The following is a 19,982-nucleotide window of genomic DNA, read 5'->3' as shown; positions in this document are numbered from 1 at the left end:
CAAAAAAATTTTATTTTGTATGCTATTTGGCGGGGTCACATTTCTTTCTTTTTCCACATGAGTATCACTGCAGCACCATTGTTGAATTTTTTTGTTTGTTTGGATTTTTGGTTGGTTGTTTGCTTGTTTATTTATTTTGGGGGGGAAGTGCATGGGCCAGGAATCAAATTCAGGTCTCCTACACGTGGCAGGCAAGAATTCTACCACTGAACTACCCTTGCAACCCAGGCACAAAAAAATTATACACCACTTGAAATGCAGGCACTGGTATAGTATTAGGCCTGGGAAGAGGCTGAAAGTTTTCCCATGATACATCCAGTGGCCATGTGGTCAAGTTGCCAATAATTCCATGTTGTCTTGTCCAACAGGCCCAGATCAAAGTGGTATAAGAGAACTGGACTTCTGAAGATCCAGACACAAATAAGCTTCACATACAAATAATTTGCTATTCCATAAATACTAATGACATTTAGCATCTTTTTATATGGTTAGGCCAGTATGCATATCCTCTCCTGTGAAAGGCCTCTTCATGACTTTTACCCATTTGTGTATTAGAGTGATTATCTTTATCTTAGTGGTCTATAAAGTGTCCCTATATGTTCTGGGTGTCAACATTTTGCCCAACAAATGACCTTTTTCCATTTGTAGCTTTACTCTCCACCTTTTCTTAGGCTGTCATTTGACAGCAGGAAATTCAGGTAAAATGTACTGGTCATGTGATGATGATAAAACACTCCCAGCTAGGATGCACCAGGACAGATTTGCATAACTTGAACATTTGAAAATAATGTCCGCGTTATTGTCTCCACTAATCCACATTAGTGGAGAGGAAGAGAATATTCAAAATAAAAAAAGTCAATCGGGCTCCTTAATCTATTACTGCTAGGTTACCATGTGGTACTTAATAAGCACTTGATAATGATATGAAACTCTTATATATGAACATAATACCTACACATAAAGATAGAGCTGAAAGCATTAATAATTCCAAGGTAAAAGGATTATAGATTTCTGTAGAGGGAAGCAAAGTTTAAATTATGATTAGTTAATGCTCAAAATTCTTGATCTTCCCTCTAGCAAATATTACATATTTTGTGTAAATCCTTCTACTCTCATCAGAGAGCACATTTTTCAAGTTTCATTTCAAAGTATATTCAGTGTTGAAAGTTGTATTTTCCATATTTAAAAAACAAAAAACAGAATAAGCAGAATTTTTTATTAGGCACAAGAGTAACTATTTATTTAGAATAAGAAAGTGAAGCACAACAAATTACATATTTTAAAGAGTTGACAATAATCCCAAATCACAAAATCCAGAAAAATTGTTTTTTTCTTTTTAACAAGTACATGTACAATTAATAGCATTACTTACATTTACAAATATTGTGTAGTCACCACTGCAATATATTTCCAAAATTTTTCATTACCCCAAACAGAATCGCTATACTCATTAAGCAATAACTCTCCATTTCACCTTCCCCTCAAACCTTAGTAAATTCTAATATACTTTCTGTCTCTGTAGACTTGCTTATTTTAGCTATTTCATGTAAATGAGATCATATATCTACTTTGTGGCCTGGCTTATTTCACTTAGCATAATGTTCATATGCTATCACTTCACACCTACTGGGGTAACTATAAACAAAAAAAAGGAAAATAAGCATTGAGAAGGATGTGTGAAGAATTAGGAATACTTGTACTTGGTCGTGGGAATGGAAAACAGTACAGCTACCATGAAAATCAGTTTAACAGTTCATCAAAAAGTTAAACATAGAATTATGATATGATCCAATAATTCCATTCCTAGGTTTATAACCAAAAGAATTAAAAACTAGGTGTTTTTAATTCTGGTTCGGTAAACTCCATGCTCCGCTGCCACTTTCAGGCTCTCCTCTCATCTCTCTCCTCCAGGGATTTTGATCTAGCAAAGCAGTCCTTTCCTGCATTCCTAGTTAGCTGATTCTCTGTGTTTGTACCTCATCACTCCAAGTTTTGGATGTTGCAAAAACACCCAAAGCTTGAGAATTCATACATGCATTTGAACATGGATGCTTGTAGCAGCATTATTCACAATAGTCAAGGGGCAAATACGGTGAGTAGAATTTTAAAAATTGAAAAGAGATTTCCAAATCATTTTATTTTTGCCTTTCAAAATTTTTCAAAGCTTCTCAATCTCTTGGAATATTCTACAGTTTTATCCCACTTCCTCTTTTCTCTGTTAATATCTTTGTTTTTCTTGAACTGCACTTTATTCACATAACTCTTAAATGCATTATGCTTTGTTTTGGTTAGAACTGTGACAATAAAAATAAGATAAAGATTGCCTCCTTCCACAGTCTGAGTAGCCTTTCTCCCAACCCCTCTCTCCATAAAGTAACTGTAAACTTCCTAGTAATGGGTATTATTTTAAGCAAATGTTTACTTTAGAATAGTTTCAGATTTACAGAAACATTGCAAAATTATGGAGTTCTCATATACTCCCTCTCAGTTTAACTTAATATGATACATTTGTCACTATTGAACCAAGACTGACCCAAATAAACTATTTGGAATTCTTCTGCATGGGAGATTTTTCTGTTCTCCCTCACTTATTTATTTAATCATTTATTTACATCAGTATGGATTAATTGATATTATTTTAAACTTTGGGTTATATTCCAATGCATTTGTTAATCAAATTATTCTTGCTTTGGTAATTGGGAGTTTTTGCATTTGGTTCATGCATCCTTTTAAGATATCCACCTTGTTCACCATGAGCACCTACTTATTTTCTAGCAACTGCAGTTGTTTCAGGTTCATCTTATATATTCCCTGTCCCTACCCTAGAATCAGCCATTTTTTCCAAGGACTCGTCGTTCCTTTCATTGGAGAATGGAGTTAGAAATTAAGATATAGGCACTTCGTGCATTATTTGCAACTGTTACTTTTAGGACCTCTCAGTAAAAAGAGCCTGGGAATAATTTCCTCTGTATACACACATATCTACAATAGTTTCTATACTTATTCAATTATATCTATATTAAGATTAACATCAGTTCAGTATGATGTCCCCAACTCTAATTCTATAACATACATGCATTGGTTTGCTAAAGCTGGCAGAATTCAATGCACCAGAAATGGAACAGTTTTAAAAAATGGAATTTATTAAGTTTCAAGTTCAAAGTTCTAAACCTATAAAAACATCCAAACTAAGACATCCAGGAAAAGATACCTAAAAAGATACAAGAAAGGCCAGTGTGTCCAGAACCCCTCTGTCAGCTGGACAGGCTCATGGCTGACATCTACTGGGATTTTTGGCTCCTGGTTTCTAACATCATTCCTGGGGACATTTTCTTTCTGCATCTCCAAATGTCTGGGTCTTGTGTTAGCTGCGTCAGCTCTGTCACTTCTGAAGTTTCTCCAAAGTGTTTCCTCTGTTGAAGACTGCAGTAAACTAATCAAGACCTATCTTACATGGATGGAATCAAATCCCCATCTAATTGAAAGGTCATACCCACACTTGGGTGTGCCACATCTCCATGGAAACAATCCAATCAAAACATTGGCCTTCTAAATAATAGATCTGGCCCCATAAGATTGGATCAAGATTAAAAGATGGCTTTTCTGTGGGATATGATAGTTTCAAACCATAACAATATAGTTCATTCTAGACTTCATCATTTTTAAGGTGTAATCTCTGACTTCAGCAGCTGGTTCTCACCATTCACCATCCATTTTTATTTATGTGTTCAATTCTTATTTACTTATGTAGTGCTTTCAGAATTGTCAGATGGTAGTCCTGCGAGAAGCATCTTTACCAACTACAGTACAGTGTACAGAGAAGGATTCTTACTTCAGCACCTGTTTGTCCCTCCATTCCCCTAATTCAGGTTGTCATGCATGTTAATAGTTGGGTTTTTGCCATTCTGCCTTCCAAATAGGGTACCCTGATTTCTTATTGATTATATCCATTTGCATTCATTCCACTTTAATCTTTGCACTCTTAAATTTTATGAGTTTTGACAAAGCTTTGTGTCATTGCTCACCCCTACAATTCTGAGGCCATAAATTAGAGCACCATAAATTACTAAACAAACAAACAGAAAACCTGCCTATAAATACACTTAAAGGGCACATGCACATTCCTAGGTATGATGGCTATCTGTCCTAAACCACTCCTGCTCCACATCAGTAACTGCAGTGAAACATGTTTAAGGTCTTGCAAATCCTGACTTGGCTTTATCCCATATGAGTCCCTGTAAGCCCCTGGTGGCACGGAGCACTGCTCTGAGTGTCCAAGTCCCTGTAAGCCCCTGGTGGCACGGAGCACTGCTCTGAGTGTCCAAGTCCCTGTAAACCCCTGGTGGCACGGAGCACTGCTCTGAGTGTCCAAGTCCCTGTAAGCCCCTGGTGGCACGGAGCACTGCTCTGAGTGTCCAAGTCCCTGTAAGCCCCTGGTGGCACGGAGCACTGCTCTCAGTGTCCAGGGTTAGTTCCCGGTCCGGAAGTTCCTAAGAAACTTACTATTTTGTTTATGGAGTGGCCTGCTTTGTTTTTCAGTCTTATGATCCATCCAACTTTGGCAGAACTTATTCTATAGGTTTTTGGCCAGACATTATTATTACATGGAAGAGTTTCACAACCATAAAAATCATTCTGTGTATCACCAATGAAACTTTCCCCTCTTCCCAAATCCCTGGCGGCCACTAAACTGTTTTCTGTATCTGTAATTTGCTTTTTTCAGAATGTCATTTAAATATATCATAATATATATATACAGCCTTTTGCCATTGGCATGTTCCTTTTTAGCTTTATAGATTTTAAATTAATTTGTGTTGCATGGATTGACAGTTTAATCCTGAATATGCTGATTTATTTCAAAAGTGTGTGTGTGTACCACAATCTCTTTGTTCAAGAATGGACATTTTTATTATCCATTTTTTTCAATAAAATGTACATATTTTAAATGTATGGTTCAGTGAGTTTGAACAAAGTATTACAGCCTTAAAGTGGTTATGAAATAGAATATTTCATGACCCCAGAGAGCTCTTTTATGGTGTCTTCAATTTACCACCCCTCGTCAGAGGAAAACACCATTCTCAATTCCATCAGCAGAGATTAGTTTTCTTGTTCTTGACCTTCATATATGTCTAATGTGTATTCTTTACTGTGTCTGGCTTCTTTCACTAAACATCATGCTTTGGAGATTCATCAATATTGTTTTGGGATATTTGTGTTTTTTCCTTTCTTGTTGCTATGCACTATTTTATTCTATGAATTTATCACAGTTTTCTTCTATCAATTCACGTGTTGGTGGACATTTGGGTTGCTTCTTTTTAAGAAATAAAATAACAAATATCTGAAAGTTTCTGCAAATCTTTTTATAGATGTAAATTTTCATTTATCTTGGTGGAAAAACTAAGGAATGGAGTTTTGGCATCATATGTTAGGCAGGTGTCCAACTTTACAAGGAACTGTAACAAGAATTTTTAAATCACAGAGATTATACTTATTTTTGGCTCCTAGCCTTATCACAATGTTACATTTACTGAATTTTATTTGCTAAATATATCTAGGCTTGACATTGTTAAATCAAATTTGCTGGTATTTTAAAATTACAAAGTTTTGCACAAGGTCTACTGCTGTAGAAATCCAAAGGAGAAGAAGAGTGAAAAGAGATTCTTATATAAGAAAGACCCCTTATATAAGAAGGAAGGAAATATTCACTGACAAGAAACACACAAGGAAAAAAATAATGCAAAATAGAAATTTTATCCAATTTTCAGTGTTCATTAAAAATACAAGGTTAAGAAACAAATGAAATAAATATGAGAAGCTGGAAAGCAACCTTGCTGGTATCAAAAAAGTATTTTAAAAACATAAAATATTTTCAAACTGAAATCTTTAATTCAATCTACTTGCTCAATAACTAATTTATGTTTTTTTCATCTATTTTCCCCAGAAACACCTTATATTTAAAAGCTATAGGTGTTTTTGCAGAACAATATTTTGTACAAAACTTTGATGGGCTAATAAGAAATGTATTTATCTGAATATGGTAGTATGAAGCTGTTTGGACCCCAGAAAAACATATTCTTAAATTTAATCCATTCCTGTGGGTAAGAACACATTGAAAGTAGGACCTTTTGATAAGAAGTCTCACCTCAACCAGGCAAGTGTTTGCTTGCTGCTCAATCGTTCCATAGTCACCTCACAGACCTTGAAGTCCAGTGTAGTATGTCCTGCTGTGTTTCATAATTACTTGGGACCCGGGACCCCTGTTTCCTTCCTGTTTCTTCTTATGGGAATGGGAATGCTTACTGTATGTCTGTCCATCTGTTGTAAGTTGGAGGGTAGATAACTTGTTCTCTAGGCTTCACATGTCCACACACAGAGAGAGGAATTGTGCCCCAGGACAGACCATATCCATAACCAATTTTGATGAGACCCTGTACTAAATCTTTTTTCAGAAAAGACTTAAGGCTTTTGTGATATTGCTATATAGCGAATGTGTTTTGCATGTAGAAAGAACATGACTTTTGGGGGTCTAGAGAGTGCAGTATGATTGGAGCTGCATGTACCCCAGAAAAAACATCTTCTTAAATATGTGGACCTATTGCAAGCAAGAATTTTTGTGAGGTTACTTCAATTAAGAAGGTGTGGCCCACCTCACTAAGGATGGGTATTAATCCTTTTACTGGAATACATTATAAGTGGAGTGAAATTCAGACTGACGGAAAGAGAAAGCCATAGGAAGCAAGTAGCTGAAATCAACAGAAGTGGATGATAATTGAGAGGCCACCATTTACATTGCCATATGACAAGCTAAAGAGCAAGAATCACCAGCAGCCAGCCCCAAAACAAGGCAATCTTCAGAGAGAGAGAGAGCATAACCTTGATGATGGCTTGAATTGGACTTTCTTTTAGCCTCAAGACAGCAAGCACATAAATTCCTCCTGTTAAACTTGTTCCGTTTCATCATGTTTGCTTGAGCTCCCTAGGAAATTAAAACACCAAGGAAAAAATTGAGTACAACAAAATGAGTAATCATTTGAAAGTAACCAGGTTTTTTAAGTGTTATCAGATTTAAAACAAAATTATTAGAAATAATTTATATCTGGAGTGATTCACTGATGTCCTACCACATATAAAGGACATATTACTTTGAAAATCTACATTTAGTCAGGTTCTTTAAAAAGAGAAGATTTCACTTGTGATTTTCCATATGATTTGCAGTACCTTTGAATTATGCTATGTTTTAAAATTATACTATTTATAATTAAATTATTAAACTTTAAATATTTGACCATAATTAGAAAATTTCAACTTACTAATGAATATATCGCTTGTACTTATCTGTATTTAATTGCACTTCTAGGAAAGTAAATATTGCAGTGAATATACAGCAGTTGAATACATATAAAAAATGAGACAGATCCTAAAATTCTAGCATTGTGCTCTCCAAAACTGAAGTCTCTAGATACAGTGATTACTAAGTACTTGAAATGTGGTTGTCTGAATTGAGATACAAACTCATAGGAAAAATTTTAAAAGTAAACTATCTCATTAATATTTTTACACTGATTTCATGTTTAATTATTTTTGGATATGCTATATTAAAAAAGTATTAACTACATATGTTATTTTTTAATTTTAAATTGTGGCTATGAGTAAATTTTAAATTACCAATATGAATGACATTTTTTTTCTTTTGGGCATATCTGTTTTAAGGCAAAATTCTATGATAGATTTTATTGTGGGGAAAGTAAGGTAAGAAAATCAATACAGTGTTCAAATTCCTAACATAGCCAAATGTTGAAAACTAGCCACTCTTATTTTGATATGCCTAACCAGATCAAATGTTAATCAAAAGTCTATTTTCCTAATAATTGTTATATGCAATCCTAATAAACTATACTAAATAAACTAAATTCTACCTATGATTGTGTTCATTCAACATGCACACAGAACACAAATTTTTGTGAATATGTGGCATAAAAATAATCTTGAATTTGTATCTTAATTCCCATTGCATTATCACAATGCAGCCCAAGACTTGGTGACTTAAAACAGTGATTTTATTTTGTCTTGTGAATCCGTTCAGTGGGTGAACCCAGATAGGCAGGCCTTTTCCACGCTGTGTTGTCTGAGTCATTTGTGCATCTCTTTTCAGCTGGGAGCTCAGCGGGGCATGGAATAAGCAAAATGTCCTACCCCCAGGGCTGGTACTTCACCTGGGAGCGAAGAGCTGGAACTTGGTTTGGCCTTTCCCTCCAGTATGGCAGTTGGGCATCTTGCATCATGGATTCACTTTCAAAACTGCCAGATACTTTAAGGTTTAGATATGTGCTGTGGACACAGCAATAAGTCACTCAGAGTGTCATCAAGAGGATCTGACATGAGGACCAGAGTTGACTGACAGCTTAGCCCCAGCTGTCACCTCTCTGGGTCCAGTCTCTCGATGCCTTTACCAAAGGAATCAACCTGACGTTTGCATATCTTCTTTAGGGCTCCTGCACTATTCTATAGAAGACAAGAAACTCTCAGTTTGACCCTTGAACAAAGCCATAGTTGGTGAGGGGTGTCAAAGAAAGTTGCACTGGATAATGTTGAACTGGCGAGTATGACTTTATTCAAGGCACAGAGAGACTAGAAATGAACTCTTATGAAAGCAGGGGGTGGCTTGAGTTATACAATCAGGCAAAGGCAGTGGAAATGCACAGCAGGTTATCTGGTGGAAGGGGTGGGGGAAGTCGGGGGCAACTTGGTCACTTGCTAATGTCTGAAGTGGAATTTGTTTTGTCCCCGCAGTCCATGTCATTTTGTTCTCTTTAGTCAGACACCTGTGAGATCAGTTTCAAGGTAGTTAGGATGGGAGCAGGGGGTGGATATGGGTCAGGGGCAACTTTGTTGAGTAAAAAGCAGCTCGATCAGGGGGTGCAATGGTGGCTCAGTGGCAGAGTTCCTGCCTGCCATGTCAGAGGCCTGGGTTCGACTCTCAGAGACTGCCTATGCTTAAATAAACAAACAAACAAACGAAAAAACCCAGCTTGGTCAGTGGAATAAAGCACATAATATTCAGAGGGATCTGGCCCAGGAGATAAAGGGCTGCTACAGAGTTTAGCTGTTCCCAAGCTGTGAAACAGAAGACTGGAGCAGAAATACTGACAGTCACTTTCTTCTGAGTGGTGAAAGGAATTTTAAAGAAAATTGTGTAGAGAAATTCTGAGAACATCATGTTGTGTATAAGGAAATGAATGAGAAAAGAACATATAAAGAAAAGAGTCTGCATTGTGGGGGAAGTTTGTGCCTTTGGAGGGGACATGGTAAAGCAGCACTGATTACCTATTACCCTCGCTCAAAGGATTTTAGAAATAAAAATAGCAATTATAAGGAACCTTATTACTTTTTGGTTGACGTTTTTTTAAGATGACACAACTAATATAACCTAAGCCAAAGAGGCTCTATCTCGTCATCACCAAATGTGAATGCCTTCTTATATTTATTTTTATACAATAGATTGCTTTATAAGGAAAAAATCAGAGATTTGGTAGTCCTTAAGACCTCCTTCTCTTCCGTCTAATTCTAATTGTCCCATCCTGGCTATGGGCATTGGCATTGCTTTAAGAGTCCAATAACTTTTCATCATGTTTACTCCAATAGCTTCTTTTCATGGTCCATCTGCTTTTCTTTCTGTCTCCAATAAATTTACTTTCCACATTGCTGTCAGTGGGATATTTTCTAAAACACAAATTATATCATGTCACTCTCTCTGATTAAAATCATTAATCAGTTCCCCAGGGATTTCCATTGTAGCATACAATTTCTCCCTAAAAAAAAAATTCCACTATGATTTTGACAAAAATCATGGGTAATATGTTATATGAAACAGGAAGGCCAGTGTGCTTAGATCTTTTCAATATCACAGATAATAACTTTGATTTAGGCCTAATTACTCCATAGGGTGTGAAATAGTCAAGATAATAATAAAAAGTATTCTGTGAGTATAATCTTAATAATAATAAGTTTATAAGTTGGTATTACATAAGTGAAAGAAAGGAAGAGAGAAAAAAGAGAAAGTGAAAGAAAGAAAAGAAGAAAAAATGAAGTTTTGATTTCATTTTATCTGCTGTATTTTTCTTTGTTAGAGAAATTGTGCTTCTACTTTTTTTATTGTATAGTATAACATATATAGAAGGCCAAGAAATAAGAAAGCAGTAGTTCTCAAAGCACCCTTCAATAAGTAGCTACAGGGTAGGCCACGGTGGCTCAGCAGGTAAGAGTACTTGCCTGCCATGTCCAAGGACCCGGGTTCTATTCCTGGTGCCTGCCCATGTATAAAAAATAAATAAATAAATAAGTAGCTACAGGACAGATCCCAGAGTTTGTCATGGACTACCATTAGATCCTCTTAGGTTTTTCCTTTCTAGCTGCTCCAGAATATAGGAGGCTAGAGGGCTTAAATATTTTTTTATCATCACAGTCGACTTTTTTTTCTTTCTCTCTTTTTTTGTGAAAAATAACATATATACACAAAAGCAATAAATTTCACAGCACAGCACCATAATTAGTTGTAGAACATATTTCAGAGATGGTTATGGGTTAGAATTCCATAATTTTAGGTTTTTGCTTCTAGCTGCTTTAAGATACTGGAGACTAAAAGGGATATTGATTTATTGATTCAGCATCCATATTCATTTATTAAATCCTATCTTCTCTGTATAACTCCACAATCACTTTTGATCTTTCCAAAATATGTGTTTGGACTATGGCCATTCTAAGTTTTTTATATTGGAAGGGTCTCTCACTAATATGGAGTAGGGAGATGAAACTATGTGATGTTCTGGAGAGGCTGGGCCCTCTAAGTTTCAGGATTTATCTGGTCCAGGGATGCTTCTGGAGGTTGTAGGGTTCTGGAAAGTTACCCTAGTGCTTGGAACCCTTGTGGAATCTTATATGTTGCCCAAGGTGTTCTTTAGGATTGGCTGGAATGGTCCTAGCCACTGATACTTTATTAGTTACACTTCTTTCTTCCTTTTTGGTCAGGATGGAATCAGTGATCTCACAGTGACAGGGCCAGATTCATTCCTGGGAGTCATCTCCCATGCTGCTAGGGAGACTTTCATTCCTGGATGTCATGTCCCATATAGGGGAGGGGAGGCCAATGATTTTACTTAAGAGTTGGACTTAGAGAGAGCAAGGCCACATCTGAGCAACAAAAGCGATCCTCCAGAAATAACTCTTAGGCATGCTTATACATAGTCTTAGCTTCTCTGCTACCTACATAAGCTTCACAAGAGTAAACCTCAGGATCAAGGGTACGGCCTATTAATTTGGGTATCCTTAAAGTTTGACACAGTATCAGGGAATTCCCTGATGGTAAAGTTTGATAGTTCCATATTTTTTCTCCCATCCCTCAAGGGACTTTGCCAATACTTTTGATTATCTGATCAATATATTCTAGGATGTATCCAGACATTACATTGATCTATATAAGATTGAAGGACCTCTTTCTTATTCTGTGCTCCCTGTGTTTCAATTGTTCAAGTGAGTTATACAGATAGGTTGAGTTAGGTTGTGCCCGTTAGGAAATTTCAGTTCCAGACCAAATAAACCTTTCTCCCTTTGGTTTCAAAGAGTATGTGTGGTTCTAAAATACAGACACTGCCTTTCTTACCCGCATGTTCTGAATTACTTTAAAACCAATCTGATCAATTCGTTATCATCTCTAGAAATCAGGATATATATATAATTGTGCTATTTTCAGTGTAGAAATTGACAGGTTTATTTTGACACTTAAAGAGCTAATGACAATACCTTAAATATTAACTAATCTGCTTTTGTGTAGAATGACCTGATGAGAAAACGTGTGTATCTATTCATCTAACTTCCAAACTTTGTGATTTAAAATACCTTTGTTAGACAGGTAGAGTACAAAAAGTCAGTAGGAAAACAATGGGTTATCCGAGTGGAATTTCTGGAGTTAGCAACTTTTATTGAATTATTGAATCTTACAAAGACATGAATAATCACATGTCAAGGACTTGTTAAATGCTACATAAGAAGCCTGTCATAAAAGGGAGATATTAGTGTTATTATTATTACCATTATTATTCTTTTATTATCCCTATTTTACAAATTAAGCTTAAAAAAAGTTCAGAGAGATGAAATAGCATGTGTATGTTCACAGTGAGTGGATATGACAGACTTGATTTCCCTGTCCTGCATAGAAGAGACTCATGACCATTGAGTGTAAGTTAGCCGAGGGAGGTAACAGCCTCTGATTTAGCAGTAATAGTGGAACTTTCCTTCAGGTCAAAATTCTATCTTTCTAATTAGGTTTCCTTATGAGAGGGGTGGTTCAGGCAACCCAAGAACTACTTGGACAAGATAACCTGCTATAAGTCTAAAGCCAGAAGGAAGAGGAAAATGGGAAATACCTAATGTAAGACTAAGCTTCAGTCTTGGCAAAATATGTAACTGTTTCTCGGTTGCATTCTTCTGCTATGAAAACTCAAGGAATCTTTCAAATTCCTTTTATTGTATTTTGAAAAGATAAAGTTTGAAAATATTAGTGATAAAGCTTGGATGCATTTATGAACAGTCTTCCACCAGTCAAAAATTTATTTTTGCACGGTAAATTAATTAAACAATTGGAAACAAATTAGAGCTCTTATTACATACCAGGCATTGTTTATATAGTGATGGCAAAAGCAATTAGCCCCTTATACCATAATGTTCACAATGTACCAAGGGAGACAGTAAAAAGAAAAGAAAAACTTATTTAAAAATAAAACTAAAAACAAAACCAAAAAACTGCGTTAAATACAAGAAAAGAGAAATATATAGACAATGAAGAGATATGATCTGGGAACTTTGCATAGCCTGGCTTTGAAGGATGTTTTCTCTGAAAACAAAAGCAAAAACTTTTATAAGTATGAGCAGGGGCTGACCAGGTAAGGAAGATGGGGCAGTCTTTGCAGGCAGTGGAACAATACGTATCAAGACCATAAGACTTGGAAGCATATTGCATCTGAGACTATGAAAAAATGCCAATGGATAAGAGGGCAATAGAGGGGGTAGTGAGGAAAGGGTGCATGTGGCTGGAAATTTAGATCATGCTGAGAACATGTAGGGTCTTCCTAGCTATGTTTAAGAATTTAAACTTTATGTTAAATTTAAGTAATGATGAAGAATTTTAAGAAATTATTTTTGATTAATGAATTTGTAGTGCCCCTTCTCTGTGTCCCCATAGCACTTACATCAAAGATTGTTTGCTGCTTCATCATTCTCTCTCCTTCCACTAAGAGATCTTTGGGGACAATTTATCTTAGTTTGATAAAGGAAATAGGACTCTGCCTGGAATAGAGTAAATGAGTGCTTAATAAATGACTACTAAAGGAATGATTAAATAAGCACAACTTATGTATTTCTTTTCCTTTAGTTTTTTAAAATTTTTATTATGTTCTAATGTCAAAAGATAGCCTTCATTCCTATTATGCTATATTGTGAGATAGTGAGTAAATTGAACTTATCAAATTCACATTTGATTAAAAAAATTAATTTACTTTTTAGTTCAAATTCAAAAAGGCTATTTTAAAATGTCATTTTCTTTCAATATTTGTAATGCTGTTTTTAATAGTTTTCTGTTTAATTTGTATTACCCCAAAATGCCTTTAGTTTATGAAAAAATAAATGCTTGTGTTTTGAAATTAAATTACTAAGAGAAATTGTTCTTATATTTGTTCCTTGAGTCCAAATTACGACCGAGTATATCACTACATTAATTTGACTTTATCACATACATAAAGATAATTTAATAGGTCACCTTTACAATTCATTTTAACCTGAAAACCCAAGAAGCTACACCTAAACAAGTAACAAATAAATGTGATTAATGGCTAGCCTATCACAGGTAATGAAAGGAAGATAATTACATTTTTAATTAATGTGTATAAATTATAATGTGTTTTATAGAAGAATGCTTCCAAATTTAGCTAGAATTTACTTGCTATAAGTGAATTTGCAAATGTTTAGGCATTTGTTGCTTAAGCCAACATTTTCATTTACTTAGTTGATTAAAAGAAATTAATGCTTGAGAACACATACAGATTAATGAGTGACATCCGTTACCTTTTTGAAATTACTCTTAATATTCCATGTTTAAGTATCCTGATGCATTGTTTAGTTTTCTGGATGCAATTTTTCTTCAACCTGATGTCAAGAATATCTTCTCAATTTATTTGGCTTTATTATTGTCCTTTAAAATATGTAAGCAAAAAAAAAAAAAAACATGTCAGGAGAATGCATAGAAACTGTCAACTTCCAACAGACTTTGGAAATAGCATTTACAACTGGTTGGCAGCAGCCTCTTCATAAAGGTATTTAGACTTTTAATTAGTTCATATAAAACCAAAAATAGATTTGCTCTTATATTTCCAACACACAAAGATCCCAGAACACTGGTTAACCAACAACTTGTATATACTATTTTATAATTAAAAATCACCCTTTAGCACAAAGGTGATAAATTAAACGTAGAATGCAACTAAGGTTTTGGCTTCCAATATTTGTATGAAACACCAAATAATTATATCTTTTTGTTTTTAAACATTATGGAGAGATAATTTATAAAGTTTCTTCCACCTGTTTTTATTCATTTAACCTATGCCATCACTATCTCATTGGAACTTTTATTTCCTAAACCTTCCAGCCTACAGTCCTGATTAAATGTTCTTTGGCTTTAAATGGTTTTGAGTGGTAATTTTGGCTTCTCCAGAGAGACTATAATTTGAGAGCAGTGCATATTTATTTAGAAATAAAGGGGTGGAGATATCCATGTGCTCTTTTAGGTTAACACTTACTTGGGTACAGAAAATGGCAATCTCTGATAAAAGGTTCAGGTGCATGAAAGCACTTTGATCTCTCATATTTTTCAAAAATAAATGTTAATGTTTAAAGGTCTATACTGGAATAATTATTTTAATAGCCAAAATCGACTAAAACCCAAACCTCTTACCTTGTGTTTACACATGTCAACTAGAAGTAAATTAATGAAAAATTAGAATCAAACAACAATATCAGAATTCAAAATAATGTATGTATAAATATGCACACATATACATACACACACTCACAAACATGCTGAGCAGTAATGCTTCCTACCTGTCTGTGTTTCTGCCCGTTGTGCGGAAGAGCCATTGACAGCTTTTTTTCTGAACTATCTTCTCAAAGATATTCGTGTTTCTTGGCAAATAGGTTTCTACAAACAGCTTTGTGCTTCTCATGCAGAGAGCAGAGCAGTATCCTAACCAGCATAATAAAGATAATGTTTCCTTTTGGGGTAAAGGTTGCTGGCACTCCCTTATAAGGTCGGAGGTTTCCTGATTTGGGGTTCCTAGGTGTAACACAAATCTACTGTGTGGGCAGCACTGTTCTGGCCACTTGACGTCATACCCATGAAATTCATTTTAGGGAGGAAATACTTAGAAAGTATAAAGTATTCAATAAAGTTTACAATATTCCGTGTCGTGCAGATGATTTCTGGGAGATACATGGCCTATTGAAAATAAACCAGTGATACTTTAACTCTCAAAAGCTACTCTTGACTTTAAAATTTTTTTTATTGTATAATATAACATATATACAAAGCAAAGAGAGAAGAAAGCAATTGTTTTCAAAGCACTCTTCAACAAGTAGTTAAAGGACAGATCCAAGAGTCTGTAATGGGCTACCATACCTTCATCTCAGATTTTTCCATCTAGCTACTCCAGAACATTGGAGACTAGAAGAAATATATATTTTTATCACCACTTTTTTTCTCTTTTTTTGTGAAAAATAATATATATACAAAAAAGCAATAAATTTTGAAGCACAACAAAACAATTAGCTGTAGAATAGATTTTAGAGTTTGGTATGGGTTACGATTCTACAATTATAGGTTTTTACTTTTAGCTGCTCTAAGACACTGGAGACTAAAAGAAATATCAATATAATAATTCAGCAATCATACTTGTTTGTTAAACCCTACCTTCTCTGTATAACTCCACAATCACCTTTGATCTTTCTCCCACTCTTTAGCGGTACTTGAGCTATGCCCGTTCTATCTTTTATATGGTGGAAGGGCTGTCAATAATAAGGGGTAGGGAGATGGAACTAGCTGATGCTTTGGAAAGGCTAGCCCCTCTAAGTTTCAGGATTTTTCTTGTCCAGGGACCCAACTGGACATTGTAGGTTTCTGGGAAGTTACCCTAGCTTATGGAAACTTTGTAGATTCTTATATATTGCCCTAGGTGTTCTTTAGGATTGGCTGGAATGGTTTTGGTTGGGGCTTGGCAGATTATGATATGTTACAATGTCTAACTGAACCTTGCAAAACAGCAGCCTCCAGAGTAGCCTCTCGACTCTATTTGAACTCTCTCTACCACTGATACTTTTTTGTTACACTTCTTTTCCCCCTTTTGGTCAGGATGGAATTGTTGATCCCATGGTGCCAGTGCTGGATTCATCCCTGGGAGTCATCTCCCATGTCACCCAGGAGACTTTCACCCCAGGATGTCATGCCCCATGTAGCGGGGGAGGGCAATGATTTCATTTGCACAGTTGGGCTTAGAGAGAGTGAGGCCACATCTGAGCAACAAAATAGGTCCTCCAGAAGTAACTTTTAGGCATATGTATAGGTAGTCTAAGCTTCTCCATTATATGCATAGGCTTCACAAGAGCAAGCCTCAAGATCAAGGGCTTGGCCTATTGATGTGGGTGTCCCTAACGTTTGGCACAGTATCAAGTGTTTCCCCAATAGTAAAGTTTAATAGTTTCATATTTTTTCTCCCATCCCTCAAGGAACTTTGCCAATACTTTTTGATTATCTGCTTAATATATTTGGGGACCTATCCAGGCATTACATCAAGCTATACAGGAATAAAGACCTTCATTCTTATTCTGGGTTCCCTGTGCTTCGATTGTTTAAATGAGCTATCCAGACAGGTTGAGTTAGATTATGTACTACAGAAAATTTAGGTTCTGGACAAAATAAACCTTTCTTTCTTTGGTGCCAAAGAGTAGGTGCAATTCTAAAATACAGACAATGTCTTCCTTATCTCTGTGTTCTGAATTACCTTAATCCTGGCCTGATTCAAATATCACCTTTGTTCCTATCTCTGAATACTAGGCCATATGAGTATAAAACAGCCTCTAAGAATCCAGAAATAATAATTACCACTCTGGACAAAAGTTAACTGCTACAAGAGCTTACAATCTAGCCCCCATTTTATTATAAGCATTTTCTAAAGGAGACCATACAATGATTGCCCTTTGATTTCTGGCTTATTTTACCTCACCAAATGCCCGGTGGGTTCATTCACAATTTGTTTCTTTTAGTAGCAGCATGATATCTGATCATATGTATACACCATCCTTCACCATTCTACTTCTCAGTCAGTACGTCCTTCAGCCACCTGCTTTCATCAGGCATTGTGCATAATGTCCAAAGTCCACAGTCCATCAACACGCTCAATCTTAGATGTTTCATTGTTCCCAAGAAAAAGATAAATAATAAACATACCCTCACCAAACAGGAGATCTTAACCTCCTCTTAATTCTTGTCCTTTCCCCCAATATTTACCTCTGGTGTTGCTCTGGTATCTCTGGTACTGCCGATGTTATACCATTAAACATACCTCATAGCATGCAACAGTGGTTTTCTCCCTATATCCTGAACTTAAACACTATTTGTACAAGAATCATAATTTTGAAGCAGTTCATGCAATAACCTATTTATATTTGAAAAGCTACCCTTGACTTTGAAGTACAATAATACAGCAACATCTATTCTACAAGTATAATTCTATATCATGGAATTTTTTTGAAATTTAAAATCAAATTTTCAAATTAAATTATCAAGTGTGGCAGACTTTTCATGAACTGAGGAAAACAAGGTCATTTTAATATCATAGTAAATGTGCCATCTATGATGCTTAAGCTACCTATCAGAAAAAATAAAGGTTTACTTTCTGTGAACATCATCTGCCTTCTTGAACCAAGTTATCTTTCCCTGGATGCCTTAGATTGGACATTTTTATAGCTTTGCCTTAATTTAGACATTTTCACAGCTTTAGAACTGTAAATGTGCAACTTAATAAACTCCCCTTTTTAAAAGTCATTTCATTTCTGGTATATTATATTCCAGCAGCTTTTACAAACTAAAAAGGAGACACTAGCAGATACCACCATGTGCCTTGCCAGGTGACAGAGGAGCCAAGGGTTGCTAGCAGCTAGTCTACAGGAAGAAAGCATTGCCTTGATGATGCCTTGATTTGGACATTTTCTTGACCTCAAAACTCTAAGTAAATTCCCATTGTTTAAACTAACACATTTCATGGTATTTGCTGCAGCAGACTAGGAAACCAAACAATATGCATAACCAAAATCCAAACATTGCCTACTGATAAGGTCATCATTTTGTTCTGGTCAACAATACCCCATCAGGTTTCCATATATGTGTGGGTCTCTGTGCTGGTTTGAAAGTGTTGTATACACCAAAAAGTCCATGTCCTTTAATCCCAATTCAGTATAGTACAGTGGAAACTCTTTTGATTAGATTACCTCCATGGAGATGTGAGGCTCTCAGTTGTGGAGGTGACATTTTGATTAGTTTATTTCCATGCAGATGTGGTGCTTGTGGATGTAGCCTTTCAGTTTCCATGGAGATCCTTTCAGTTTCCATAGAGATATATCTCCACTCATTCAAGGTAGGGTTGCTTATTGGAGCCCTTTAATAAGGAACCATTTTGGAAAAAGCTTCAGAGCCCATACAGCCAGAGACCACTATAGTTGAAGAAAGGAAACACTCCTGGGGAATCTTTTTGAAATGAGAGGCCTAGAGAGAAAGCTAGCAGACATTACCACGTGCCTTCCACCTGACAGAGGTGTTCTAGACCCATCAGCCCTTCTTCAGCCAAGGTATTTTTCTCTGGATGGCTTAGTTTGGACATTTTTATAGGCTTAGAACTATAAACTTGCAACTTAATTCCCTTTTTAAAAGTCATTCCACTTCTGGTAATATTGCATTCTGGCTGATTTAACAAACCAATACAACCCTTTATGGACTTTCTATTCTGTTCAATTAATTGATTTGTCTATTCCATAGTTAGTACCCTGGCATGTTAACTAATATAATTTTACAGTATGACTTGAAGTACAGCAATGACAGTATGATGCATGCTTATTCTTTTTCTGCAACATCCTTATCTGTGCATTGACCTTTACATTTTTATATTAGTCATATAATTAATAGTTCAAACTTTATGAGAAAAGTATGGGACTGAAATAGAATTGCTCTGAACATATAGACTAGTTTGAAGATAACTCACATCTTTTGATTTTGTCTTCCATTCAACAAAAATTGAAAAATTTGACAAGTTTTTAAAGAATGAATGTGGCTTCTGGTGTGTGGATTAGTAAAAGGGTAGAATCAGGGACACCAGTTGGGAAGTCTTGTATTACAGATGTAAGTGTGTGGTAAGTAGAATAGTTGTCCCTACAAAGATGTTCACTTTCCCATCCTTGAAACCTGTGAATAAGCTACCTTACATGGCAAAAGAGAATTTACAAATGTGATTAAATTAAGGATCTTGAGATGTGCAGCTTATCCTATACTATCTAGTGTTTGCAATGTAATCACAGGGATATTTATAAGAGGGAGACAGGGGCATCAGAATGAGAGAAAATGTGACAATAGAAACAGAGGTAATAAAAACAACTATGAAGAATCTGTGATGCTGACATTGAAGACAGAGGGACATCTATGCACCAAATAATGCAGGTGGCTGCTAGTGATTGGAAAAGGCAAGGAAAATAATTCCAGAAGGAATGCAGACCTGTCGATACCTTGGCTTTAGGACTTTTGACTACCAGAAAGGTAAACTAGTAAATTTGTGTTGTACTAAGCATTTACATTTATGGCATTTGTCACAGGAATAATAGAAATCTAATACAAAATGCAT

General features: G+C 35.7%; 1 long non-coding RNA gene across 1 annotated transcript in view; it reads right to left on the bottom strand.

The window, feature by feature from the left end:
- Positions 1-1,367: 1,367 nt before the first annotated feature.
- Positions 1,368-19,982, bottom strand: part of LOC143666016 (uncharacterized) — a 39,898-nt gene continuing 21,283 nt past the window's right edge. The window contains exons 3-4 of the long non-coding RNA XR_013167303.1: positions 14,113-14,239; positions 1,368-6,976 (exon numbers count right to left, since the gene is read on the bottom strand). This is a non-coding gene — a long non-coding RNA (uncharacterized LOC143666016). The remainder of the gene's footprint in view (positions 6,977-14,112; positions 14,240-19,982) is intronic.

Source organism: Tamandua tetradactyla, chromosome 22 (genome assembly GCF_023851605.1).
Source record: "Tamandua tetradactyla isolate mTamTet1 chromosome 22, mTamTet1.pri, whole genome shotgun sequence".
Classification (NCBI taxonomy): domain Eukaryota; kingdom Metazoa; phylum Chordata; class Mammalia; order Pilosa; family Myrmecophagidae; genus Tamandua; species Tamandua tetradactyla.
The sequence above is the reverse complement of the archived record's forward strand: the minus strand, read 5'-3'. Positions and strand labels throughout refer to the sequence as shown.